This window comes from Rosa rugosa, chromosome 1, assembly GCF_958449725.1.
Source record: "Rosa rugosa chromosome 1, drRosRugo1.1, whole genome shotgun sequence".
In the NCBI taxonomy this organism is placed as follows: Eukaryota; Viridiplantae; Streptophyta; class Magnoliopsida; order Rosales; family Rosaceae; genus Rosa; species Rosa rugosa.
Window position 1 is genome coordinate 26,878,569 of NC_084820.1, and position 12,046 is coordinate 26,890,614.

Genomic DNA, 12,046 nt, shown 5'->3' on the forward strand with positions numbered 1-12,046 from the left:
CCGGAACCTAACTTCTTCTTCGTCGTAAAATTAAACCCATTCAACAAAACCTTCAAATCACAGTGGCAACTCCAATCAAATACTGAACCCATTCAATGAGTTATTGGACAGATCGGTGAAGTCAACATACTCGAGCACATCGCTGGAGCAATTTACCTGAGCTGCTTTATCTCAAGGCGCCGCTTGTTCAGATCAAAGTGACCCAACGCTCACTGCAACATCTAATCGAGCGAGGAGAAGCCTTCGTCGGCAGCGACAGCGAAATCGAGCGAAGAAGAGGAATAGAAGACAAGCCTCCGATGGCCGCGGCGGCGCATTTGTCGCCGAAGCGGAAACTGGACAAGTATGCTGAGGATTCCAGATATGGCTTCGTTCGGGTTTGAGACCCGAGTCTGAGAAGAAGGCAGCTCGATCTAGGAAACTGCAGTCCATAAACGTCGCCGGAGCTAACAGGGACGGCGAGAGAGAGAGAGAGAGAAGAAGAGGTCGTGATTTTGCAGAGGGAGAGGGAGAGAGAGAGAGAGATGTTGAGTGGCACGATAGTAGTTGTTTAATAAAGTTAAGGGCAGAATAGTCACTTTAGTTTAAATTGGGTTAGTGGAAACAAAAATCTGTTGTTGGGGTAAGTGAGATCATTTTGGATCATTTTGGTGCTTTGGGTCAAGGACCCTAAAATTTTCTTTATTAAACGAAAAAACAAGACTCTGACTCTGAACCTCGAAACAATGAAATGAGCTTGGAGTCTGAAATTGAGTGTCCTTGTAAGTTTCTTTATCAACTGACAAACTTGAGGCGGACCTTCTAAGAAATCGGCACTCACTTTCTTAATGTATGCAGGGGAATTGGATTGTGGAAAACAATTGTTAAGGAGAGGTTGTAATCCAATCACCATATATAAGCCGTTCCAGAAATCCTTGCTTCAATGTCAAGATTTGCCAATTATGTGACCAAGGGACCAATAGTATGGAACATGAACCCAACAAATTGATGCATATATCAAACTTGTTTTTCTGATCAAGTATAGCAGTGCTTGTGATTACCACTCATAAGTATTCTTGGATTGATTTTACTTTGCAAACAAAAGAAGAGGCATTGGCATTACTCTTTAAAGTTTCATTAATTGAGAATTGAATTATTGTCCCGGAATAAATTTTTGGTATCAGATTAGATTAATGTACCATTTGTATCTAACTTTTGCAGCACACACCAAGCAACTTCATGAAGAACGACATTCACAAGCCAATGGAAGTCCTGCTTCAAGTTGGAGACCTGACATTGCCTGGGAAGTGAACTGGATCCATAACCATAAAAGGAGAATGTTCAGTCCAGGTTGGGTACATTTTGTGAAGGACAACGTGGTGGAAAAGGGAGATTTCTGTGATTTTGAGCTGATTTCAAAGACAAATTAATAAGGTTGCAGTGATGAAGGTTTCTATTAGGAAAATGTAGTATTTGAGTTATTTTCCACTCTGGAGACATTAGCTAGTAATTTTCTATGCGGTTTAGACTAGTTGGGATGTTTGTGTACCAATGGCACCTTATTTTGGTACGTACAGAGAAGAACACGAAACTTGATTCTGTATGTGCATAATTCTGTAGGATATGGAATGGTATTGTGCTTTTAGATTTATGTTTGGATTATACCTTTGCCTTTCAACTTCAAGGACAATTTGGACTCCCCTCATTCTTTTGGTAATAGATATCTGATGATTCTATATAGTAGTAGCAAAGGATAGAAAAATAGAGTCCAATATTCATCAAGTCTCATAAAGAAACTCTAGCAGAACAAATGAAGATAATCCATGCTTAAAACAGAAGCAACAAGATTAGGACACCCACCCTAAATCCAGCCAGCAGACATATTGTAATTGGCACTAAAATTATGATTTCACTTTGATGACTTTGAGAGCTTTGCCTTGCAGCAAAGATAAAAGAGAAGGAACAGGCTCAGGTATTAAAAGGCAAATATCAGTAGCTTTATACACCAGCACGACAGCACAGACACTGCTCCACTCTTTTTTTTTTTTGGATAGAACTGCTCCACTCTTTTATGTAAGGTGATGCACTGGAAATGTAGCCCATTATTTAAACACAGGCACTCAATAACCATAAAGCAGAGGAGAAGCGGATTGCAACAAAAGACTAATTGCATCTAAGACTTGATACTATCTACTTTACATTACTATATGGCCTTTTTCCAAGATGTAGTACAGTTTTGCAAGTATTGATAATTTTCGTCCACATGAGCAGAGTAGATAAATAGTCTCATCCAATATTTCAAGTGAGATAACTGAAGCACTCACCAGTTACCATGTCAATTAGTCTCTGATAAGGTCCGTCTGAACCGAGACATGATGAGTCTCTCAAGCTAGATCTTATGTTGAGGAGTATATTATAGGCTGTTTTCCGAGCTTTCTCTTCGTGGGACTGCGTATCAAGAAATCTATTAGTTACTAACAGATGTCTTGTATCATGAAACAATGAAAGTTGTACCCAATGATTAATCCAAAACTCATTAGGAGGATGATATATATGATATCGACTCCATATTAAAGAATAAATAAAAAAAAATCAAAGGCTCACAAATGAAGCGACTCAAAAGGCAAGCTACACCCAGTCAATAAATAGATGGAACAACAATTAACGCCATAGATTCAACTTTTGTTGAGCCTAACGACAATTAAAGTCCCCTATCAGTAGACCCCATCTCTTATCGGTGTCTGGACGATGATCAACATAATTCTCGACCTTTTTTCAATAGAGTCTGGCTTGTTCTGGTTATGAATGATAGTCCTACATGTAATTTATTCTCATTGGTGCCATCTGTTATCTGGTATATACTAGATCGAATTCTCTATTTGTTAAGCAACAATATGAGAAAAAATGGTTTGTGAATACCAGCCACATCTCAGTAAATGAATTTTCTCTTTCAGATTGTATTTCAATTTGTAAGCCTATAATACTATTTTGTAACTCTCTCCTCAAGAACATTGATTATGAAGTGATGTACATATGGTTTTAGAATTCATTTTTATGATAACTCAAGACTCTTTTTCGGTAACCAGGATTACTTTATGGTCATTTGAATTGTTTAGTTTTGGGTGCTTAACGCTCATCTGTATGAAATATACACAAATGTAATCCTCTGTCTCTCTTTGATCCCTCCCGACTGAATGGGATGGATTTGTGCTTAACCGGATTGTTCTTTACTGATTCAAAATGGTATCAAGTGGTGTAACTTGTTTGTTTGGATTTGTTGGTTCAAATAGAAATGGAGGAATTGACAGACTTTTTATGATTCTTTCCATATGACTAATGTGTTACGCCCTGTACCCAAAATTACCTGCTTACCGGTTATTTAGACAGTAAACGATTAAAATTTTTACTTTTTACTTTCATTTCAAACTTTTAGGTTTAGGGGCTGCAAGTTTGACTTTTTCTTTGATTCACTTTTCAAAGAAACTTCATACATGAAAGCTGTAGGGCACGTTAAACCAAATCTGTGGACACGTACGTAACATGAAAAATTCAAGAAGTTACGATCTGAAAAGTTGAAGTTACTATTTCAAGAAATCTACTAAAATATATAGCATTCTCAACTTTTCATTTTGGGAAGCTTCCATTTCAATCAAACCCTAATTCCCAAATCCTCTTGACACGACTTGAGTTTAATTTGACCTGACCCGTGCTACGACCTGAATGAAAGTTCGATAGTTTCTTGCCCATCCGGCTGCCCCAGGCCACGCCGCTAGTGCTGTTCGAAGCACCTCCTCCTGCTCTACAAATCCATGGACATGGTTCGAGCTATCCGGCCGTGAGGCTAGAGACAAGAAAACTAATCGCGCTGTCGAACAGAGAGACCCGGTCCGATAATCGTTTTTCAGTCATCTACGGCGACGCTATCACCTAGCTTTTGAAGCTCTCACCTTGTTGATCATCTTTATACCCACCACTTAATAGTTTGACTTGATTGGAGGAAATAGAATCGACAAATAGAAGATTTTGGATTTTCGAAACTTTCAAGATGAATTTCGACTTCTACACTTAAAATTGGACTTTTTTTTTAGTTATGAAAGTTGTTGTGATTCATTTGGAACTGGTGCTATGACCCAACTCAAGGTTGGAGTCGGCGGCGTGTGTGGACGTGTCCATCCATTTTAGGTCTTCTACTTTGGTGAGTTAGGTAAAACATAGCGTTACGAACTTGTGGATATGAATTTTATACTATTGGTGGACATTTGAGGAATGCTCGGAATTTCCAAAGCTTTGGGTTTTCAGGATATTATTTTTGTCAATCCGATCGTTGGATCCTAGGGTGGTTGAGCATAATTTTCCTGATCAGTAACTGACCGGATGAACATTATTGATATCCATAGTTACTAAAATACTGGACATAAATAGTACATTAATAATACATATGTATATTATTCGGACATTTGATCAAATACCTCATTCAAAAGTTAGGCAAAATATTTTTAATTATTTAATTACTTAATTTTAAAATATTCATTTTTGTTCAATAATGTGTAAAATAAGAGAAAAAAAAAAGGGAGTCAATGTAGAGTGCTTATATTCACTGATGAACACAGCTTCTGCATATGCTTTGAACAAGATTTCCACTAAACTTTCCAGTATACTACACAACTGAATCACCACATCCTTCTTCTTTAGCTCTGGCAAGGCATTCTTGGCGTCTTGCTATTGATGCTTCATGACATTTACATAGTAGAGTGGAAGATCGCGTCTCCGATAAAAAGAGAACTGAACCACACTTCTAAACATCGGAGCATTTGAAGCATTACTCACCAAATTATGCCAGTCTGAGATTTTAGAACGGTAGATACGTTTAGTGAAAGTCAAATTCAAACCCATACAGTCTAAGAGGTGTTTCGATTCGGCTCCTAACCTACCGAGATTGCCAAGGAATCTCACGGGAATGTCCTCATTCCAAAAAATGAGATGATACATAACAAATATCTATATTATACTTTCTTATCAAAACGCCCATCAGCAAGCCGAAAATTATAATCACCATTTACGAACGACAAAAACCCTTTAAATTTCTTGAGGATAGCTGTAGAACCCAAGCCAGTAAACGAATTCAAGCAAGCAACCATGTCTCTTGAGCAATTTTTTCCAAGAACCAAATAGTTTGATAAAAATGCCTGTATTATACTCTGTGATCAAAACGCCCATCAGCAAGCAGAGACTGTAATAATCATTTACGAACAACAAAAACCATTTAAACTGCTTGATGATAGCTGTAGAATCCGAGCTAGTAAAGGAATTCAAGCAAGCAACCATGTCTTGAGCAATTTTTTCCAAGAACCAAATTTTGATCAAAACGGGTGTGACCTAGCTTATCACAAAAAAAGACTTGGTTTTCTTCGGTAATATATATAGCACTTATAAGATTATCAAAGCTCTTTACACTACAGATGAAAAGCAGAAGAGAGTGAGCAGAGTCTTTGGGTGCAAGTTGAAGGTTTTGAGCTAATAAGGAAGGGGGTGAAAACCTTCGGGAACACCAAATAGAAGTGTCCCTTGTAATCAATGCATTTCACTGGCCGTAGAATAAAATCAAACTATGATCCGGTCAGTGCATGAGCTGCCAAAAAGGATGAGGCACGGTCTCCAAACTCTCTCAATGTTCCTGATACTAGCATATTTTTCATGGCTTCATAAATTATGTATCTGGAAGGCCACTTGACATTCGACATCACTTCATAGTGAAAATGCTCAATCTCATGGCATTGATATATATAGTTGATTTCCAAAGCGTCTGTTCCAGTTCGTCCGCGATTTCTTGGGTGGGATCCAAGGGAGAAAGAAGCGGCAAGGTTGGAGGAACTGAGGCTGGGAAGGGGATTAGTTAGAGGTTTTTTGTTTTCATTGTAATATTTTTTTGTGATAAAAAAGAAAAGAAAAAAAAAACGTAAAGATCGTGTACAAATACATGTATAATACTTTTGAGTTTAAAAATATAGAAAATTTAATGAGCCCATTTAAAAAATACAGAGTACATAAGTATTTTAAAAAAACAATGTAAGTATGTGTTTTGATATCCTGGGACACCATATTTTACACAATTTTTTACACGTTTTGTGAGCCGTTAGATTTAAAATGTTCAATTGTCTGAATTTGTTGTTTAAGTGATATCAAAACACAATACCAAGTGATGTGGAAAATGACATGGTATTGCACATTTTCAATCAAAAAAATTATAATAGATTAAAATTTTCTTTATAAAACGAAAAAACAAAATCAAAATATGGGAAAAACTGCTCTTACCAAAACTATACACGGTCAAAAGAAAAAGAGGTAGAAGAATAGCAGGAGAACAACAAACGCCAAAAGAAAGAAAAAAGAAAAAGGGCAGAGAAACATGCTTTTAGGAATGTTTAAGTTTGTAAATGGAGTGGAACTCCTCCTATTTTTCTTTCAGATGTTTGAGATTTACAACTTTGTAATTCTTGAGTTCTCCTATTGAATAAAGTTTGACTTCTTCCTTCAAAAAAAAAATGAAGAGCAAAATAACAAACGCCGAATGCTTGAAAAAAAAAAAAAAAATTGTCTTCTCCAACTGCAGGCTTTCAATTGTATCCTGCCAACTAATTTAAACACATCTTCATGTTTTTCTAGTTATATATATATACGAATATTGGTGGTTGGTTTTGTAGTTTTGAGGTATGCCATTTGGTTTTAGAGAAAAGGTATTGCATCTTTAAATGTGTATTTCATCTTTAATGGTTCACGCGTAGGTGCTACTGCCAACTAATTTAAACACATCTTCATGTTGTTCTAGTTATATATATACGAATATTGGTGGTTGGTTTTGTAGTTTTGAGGGTATGCCATTTGGTTTTAGAGAAAAGGTATTGCATCTTTAAATGTGTATTTCATCTTTAAATGTGTATTTCATCTTTAATGGTTCCTGCGTAGGTGCTACTGCCACTAAAGATGGTTACCATACAAACAAGAATGACATAGAGAAATAATCATGATCAGCATACATGGTCAATTTCTGCAAGGATTGCTTTGTTATTTCCCTTCTTCCTGGGAAACACAAGTTGATGTTTGTGATAAAAATTGGGGACGATAGTTTGTGACTGTGGATTTGTTGAACTTTGGATCCAGTAGTCTGAATTGGATCTTTCTCTCAGAAAGCAAGCTCATGTGTAACCTCTAACTGTATTTCACATTATAGACATATCACAGAGAACAAGACCACACAACAAACAACATTAGTCAATTATAAACAAAAAAAACCCTAGCCACTCCCTGTAGCCGCTCCCAAAAACCCTAGCCTTCTCTTCACGGCATCTCAACCTTCCTCACTACAAGCAAGTCATCCATCGAGGATGTTATGAAAAGCTTTGCAGCTTCGCTTGCTCTTGCGAGCTCTGACGTTGTCGACATCTCTCACCTAAATGATGGAGGCAACAGATCCAACACTAAAGCCTTTCTTATAGCCAAGCCTTTGACGAAGAAGAAACATGAAGCTGTGGACCTTCATTGCCACTTCTGGCGAATTTGGGTCCTTGATAGAGGCTTCAAAGTGCAAGCCAGCATGCAGGGCAGGTTTGTTTTCACCTTTGACCTGAAGAGAGATCGAAACAAAGTTATTAGGGGAGAACCATGGTACTTTAGCTGATCTCATGTACTGCTGCAACAATACGATGGCCTTGCGGATCCGCTGGAGATATCCATGAATCATTTCTTCTTCTGGGTAAAGATTTCAAGAATTCCGCCTGCCCTAGAGAATAGGAAAACTATTATGAATGTGGCTTCGATTGTAGGCAAGTATCTGGATTTTGATCAGAAGCTATTTGATCACAAAGGCCTAATTAGGGTTCATGTAGCACATGCTATATCCCAACACTTCTTTCTGAAACGTACGCTGAAACTGATCCCTGGTGTGATGAAGGAAATAACATATTTCTTTGAGAATTTGCATGGAAAGTGCAGGGACTGTAATCTGATTATTCATGAACAGGATGAGTGCCCTCTTGGGGCTACACTGAAGCACAGGTTGCAATTGGGACATCTCTAGCGTCTCACTTTCCAGGCCTCTCTGATCTTCGCTTTCAAAATAGGACCTTTCTGTTCTATGGAGTTCAGGCCCCCATACTGCCAACTATTGCTCGGAATCTATTTGGTGCTCCCTTTGCACACAAACCTCGACGTCCAATTGTCATTAGGAATGAAGATGTAAGGTCTGAAGAGGCAAATACTGTGCTAGCTTTACCTCCTACTGAAACAGACCAAGTTGCGGTCAAGAGAGGACGTTCATCCTCACCATTCACATCCCCTAAAAAGCTTAAAATTCTTTTTGGAGGAAGTAGCCAGGCTACAAGCCCATCTATGCTCCAAAAGAAGCTAAAGGTGCCGGAATTCCACACCAAATTCTCTGCCAAGTCTCTTGGCCTGATTGAGGCTCCAGGAGGAATCTTGATTCCTAAGGAAGGACCTATCCAAAAAGAAGACATGCAGCCGATCAAGAAGAAGAAAGGAAGACCTCTAGGGTCGAAAAACAAGAACCCCTCCAAGAGTAAGAAAGTGAATACTGAAGATGTGTTGAGTGTCATCTGCCCTAGCAAACCTCCAAGCCCTAGTGTTAAGAGCAAGGAGAAAATTTAGTTTTTTTATTTCCATTAGAACACTGCCTATTTACTGGTCATTGGTAACATATATAGTTTATAGGCTTTCTTTGAATAAGTGAGCATGTGTACGTCAAATGATCGGACTTAATCTATGTATTGCTGTTGTTTTCCCACAAACTCTTTATCTGCCTAAATATGGTAGAGGGAGAATATGTAAATGGTCTTTTCTGGCCTGAGTAATATTAATATATCGACATGATTTTATTCAAAAAAAAAAAAAAAACAGAGAACAAGACCACCAATATTGGATTGTAGCTGGTCGCATGAGATTTTTGGATTGTATTTCACATGTTAGACATATCATGAAAAAAAAAAAAAAAAAAACTTAGGGTAGCAAATTGACAATTATGCCTTTGAATTTTAGTTAAATTTTCAAAACTCAAGATTGCATTATCACCTTCTACTTTTTATTTATTTATTTTTATTTTATATTGGGTTGAACCACTTCCTACTATATAAAGCTAAAGAATACTTGAGTTTTTTTGTTTGGGTCAATTGAAGAGCTTAAATTAAGCTTTTACTTTTTTTAATCAAGTAAATAACTTCATATGTTAAAACATAATGGAGTTGATTACAATCATATTGTAACGCATCCAGAAAAACATTCTCAAGCATTATCAAACCCAGAGGAACTTGTGCTAGCATCAAGCCAGAATAGTCATTATATACCCTTCCGCTACCATATACAGACAAAATAAGAATACATAGTTACATAGAGATAGGTCCATTCATTGAACATTCAGTGCTCACTTATTAAAAAATAGCTTTAATTCTCCTTTAATACTACTCCAAAAGATTCGCTGGTACCACCAAGACATAGTGCATGGGCCCCAAAGTAGTCCACAGTGCAGCAGCAGAAACTAACTCAATGAGAGCCCAATTAGAGTGGAAAGCCCAACTTCAAAATCCAATTTTTGTTGCCTTAGTCCACCCAATAAGGCGTAAGTCAGTCCAAACCCAATTAAGGTTTCTCCTTGCAGCCAAACCAAAAGCTCCTTTGACCTTTCGGTCGCCACACCACCTCGATGTTATGCCTCCAGCCAGCCAGCTGTGCTGATCCATTAAGACGACTGCAACCCCAGTCGCCCCCAACCTAGCCAGCTCAGGCCTACAAACCTACATGTCAGACTCCTTCCAAAGCTCGAAAAGCTTGGCCCTCCACCTGCTTTGGACACCCAACTTCTGGGCACCCAAGCCTTTGTTCCGGCAGAGAAGAACCACGTCGTTCAACGTCCAACACCACCTCGCTGGTTTTTGCAGGCGTGTGCCATGATAGCCGCCACCCAACCAGAACCAATTTAAGGCATCCCCTCTGCCTTACATTGGTGGAGATCCAAGAATCTAGCCATCCTCCTCTAAACCGGGAGGTCACAGGAGATTGCATAAGAAGCAAATCAGAGACTTAAGCCTTGAGAATCTAAGAGTTCTTGATCAATGGATTGATCTAATCCGACGGGGAGATTGGCTTAGTTGGGTGTTCGCCGAAAACATCAGCGCAAGAAGGCTGAAGGCAGCCTACAAAACGTGGAGAGAAAACCTCCATTTAGAGCAAGTTCACCCGTTAGGTCACCAGGTCACCTACTATATATTCACTACTTTTTAGTGTTTATTTCGACTCTCTGGGTCACGGGCACAGTTTCCAATAAGACCTGGGTCACCAGATCAGCTTGCAGGCCACCAGGGTGACTTAGAAAGTGACCCAGGGCACGAAATACACTGTGTCTGTGACCTAGAGAGTGAAAATACACATAAAAAGTAATGAATAGTAGGTGACCTGGTGACCCACGGGTGGACTTGCTCTTAGAGGGGAGGCTAATGTTGGCCGCCATGAGAGAGAACCCAAGCCGGGTGGCTAGGTTTTGGACCATCGTAGATTTAGTTTAGTTTGCTTGGTTAAGCTTTTACTCATGTGTGCTAAATATAAATAAATTTAAACTAAAATAATAAAATGGTATTGAACCTGGATATAAAAAAATTAAAAGCGGACACCAGAGCCCTGGTGAATAAAAAAATAACCATAGAAGTATGGTTACTTACTTCTACCAACTCTTCGTTTCGCATACACATGTCAAATCAATAGTCATCTTCGATCCATTGCAACATAAAAGTGGATATAATCTACTCTCGACATATTCCAGTTGATTTCTTAAAAAATTTCAGACTATATTTTAATACATGCGATCCCTCGGGCACATTTTCTTGCAATGTATGCATGCCTAAGTCGATGGAACAACTCTTCTTGCTGCTACCATCAACCTTGTGGAAGCATATTAACTCCATCCACGCTTGAATGATCATCACACATGCCCCAGGTGACCGAGTCTACCCTGATGCATCAGTGATCTCGGGTTTGACGAGACATTTGGAACCCTTGGAAGCTAAGGTGCAATGAAGAGGTTCTTCCTTGGGAGGTACAGTAGGACCATTATTTGTAAAGCTGCCTTCTTCCAGTCCATATATGCCAAGTAACATTGGATTACAATTCCTGCAGTATGGTCAAAGTAAGACTGTAATTGTGTGGGAATGAATGTGACTTCATTCTCTTTTTGACAAGCGCAGAACAGAAAGAACAAGATAAGAATATTATATGAATCTAACAGAGAATAGGGGGACGGGCGGTGGGTTCCCAGAGTGTGGCAAACCCCTCTCCTTCGGGATTGAGGGTGGGACTTGTTCCCTACATCGTTTGCCTCTGAGGAACTAATATCGCCTAATCCCTTATTCAAAAAAAAAAAAAAAGAGAGGCTTTTTTGTGTCTTCATCTCTTTCCAGACGTAGGAAGCTCACGTGAAAATGCTCCCCATCAATCGACGGGGTTTATATACCGGTTGACGAAGTAAGGGATTTCAGAATGGCGATAAAGGACGGGGTGAATCTCCTCCGCAACTGCCCCGAGGTCGCTGTGTGGACCGATGAGCTAAAGTTAGAATACACCAACAATTTATTGCTTTGAACAAAACACTCGGGGCACTTTACAATCGTCTAGCTGGAATACGACCACTTCAATGGAATTACAGAAAATGTGACAAGTCTTCTTGAACAACTTCAACTTCAATTGTGGATTCTGCAGGATTTTGTCACTGACGGCAATTGATGAATCTATCACCCAGGAAGAAAGAAAGAAAGATGGGAAGAGGTTATATTCACACACCCTTTTGTGTTAATTAACACACAAAAGGTTGTGTGAATATCATATCTCCAAAAAAAAAAAAAAAAGAGGAGGAAGGAAAGCATAGTTCATTGTTTACGTAAGTGTGGAGCTGCAAGACAGGTTTGGAAGCATAGCATTTCAGCTGAGGTGCGCAAGGTTTGGTAGTAAGCTAGTTTCATTGATTTGTTTGATCATGTAGCTAGAGTTTGCTAAGGAGGTGTCACATAGTGAA